The sequence below is a fragment of the Carlito syrichta genome, unplaced genomic scaffold (assembly GCF_000164805.1).
Source record: "Carlito syrichta isolate Samal-C Ts95f unplaced genomic scaffold, Tarsius_syrichta-2.0.1 Scaffold316214, whole genome shotgun sequence".
NCBI lineage: Eukaryota > Metazoa > Chordata > Mammalia > Primates > Tarsiidae > Carlito > Carlito syrichta.
The window spans coordinates 195309-197399 of NW_007260310.1; positions in this window are offsets into that span (position 1 = coordinate 195309).

A 2091-nucleotide genomic window follows, 5' to 3' on the forward strand; every position below is an offset into this window, starting at 1 on the left:
CATACACTGTAAGCCATGCAAAATTAGCATAAGAAAAGAAAATTTTAAAATATTGATTAATTGATCTAATTTATAACTCTCAAAAAACGGTTTAACAGTCTACACAAAGCAATAATATCTCTGCTTTCTGCTTACAAAAGCAATACATACCTATACAAATGATTTTGTGATTGTCCTAACACATACATCCTCGTGGCAGTGGGGATTGAAAGTCATAACTATCTGATTTGGGCATATAAAATCCAGACACTTTGCATAGCATGACAATTGTGACGAGTCATCCAAACTTTAGGTATACCTGTAAAATCAAACTGAGTCACAGCTCTTTGTTTAACTTCTTTTTTTTTATACTGGTTTGCTTCCATTACCTCCATTCAGGTTTTCCATGAGAGCACTTCTGTAATAAATCATTTGCATAAGGATTTATCTTTCAAACTCTAATTCTATAAAACCAGATCTAAGAAAATCCAGAGGATAAAATTAAACATTTAAAAATACATATTATAGAAAGGCCTGCAAAGTCAATTATGATTAATAATTTGATATATATTTTTATTTCTATACATCAATACATATTTTGATTTTTATTGAATTTACTGTCTTTACTGTTTAATAATATGATTTTGATTAAGTTATTGCTTGTTTTAGAGTAGTCTTAGATTTACAGACGAATTCTGAAGATACTGCAGTTCCTTATATGTATATTCAATATTTTCTTTTGTTAACGTCTTACTAATGTAATTCTGATAGTACTCCTGCATTAAAAAATGCATATTAACATGGTATATCATTCTGCATTCCTTTGCTTTTAACTAGTCTGAATATGATTAAAGTGTATTCCTAGTAGACAGTATACAGTTGGTACATACTTTGTATCCAACCTAATATCTCTGTCGTTTAACTGGAATATTTAGACCATTCATATTTATAGTGTTTATAACTTATATCTATTCTATTTCATTATTATTTATTTATTTTTCCCATCTTTACCTGCCCTTTGTGGTTTTTTTTTTTTCTTTGAGTTGGAGTGTCACTCTGTCTCCCAGACTGGAGTGCAGTGGCCACTCCCGGCCACCGCAGCCTTGACCTGCTGGGCTCCAGCGATCCTTCCACCTCAGCCTTCCAAGTAGCCGGAATTAAAGGTGCGTGCTACCATTCCTGGATGACTTTTTGATTTATTGTAGAGATGAGGTCTTGCTGCCCAGGTGGGTCTCGAACCCGCGGGCTCAGGCAATTCACACACCTCAGCCTCCCAAAGGTGCGAGATTACAGGCTGAGCCACCGAGCCCGGCTTGTGGTTTTAATTTAGCATTTTATGATTCAATTTCATCTTGTTTTAATATATCAATAATACTTTTGTATTTCTATTTCTAAGTATTGCTCTAAAGTTTACAATTTACATCTTAAATAATTTAAGTCCACTTTCAAGTAATAATATGCTATTTTATATATACAAGTACTTTGTGACAATTTTTCCAACTTCTCCCTCCTGTTTTTTGAGACATTGCTGTCAATCATTTCACTTATCCATATGCTATAATTACTCAATGCATTTTTACTATTAGTGCCTTAAGCAAGCATTAGCTATTTGTACCTTCTTACTGTTAACATTTTAAACAAAAATGCATTATGTTTTAAGACAATTAGGAATAAGAAAAATAAATAATTTTATATTAACTTCATTTAATTATTTTTCAATGGTCTTTCTTTCTTTAGATAACTGAGTTTCTGATGAACTCAAAAACATTTCCTGTAGGGAAGGTCTACTGGTAATAAATCTCTTCTTTTTTTTTTTTTTTTGATAAAGTCTTTATACTTCTCTTTTGTGGGATAATTTCACTGATATAGAATCACAAATTGGTGAGTTTTTGTATTTGTTTTCTTTTAACACTGCGAATACTTCACTCTCTCATTGCTTGCATGGCTTATGGCAAGAAGTTTACTGGAATTCGTATTCCTGTACTGAAGGTAAGGTGCCCACCATTTCTCCCAAATCCTTTTACTGCTTTCAAATTTTTCAATTGGCTTTTGGGTTTATAAGTTTTAAAACTATATAACTAGGTGTGGAATTTTTTGTTTGTTGCTAGTATT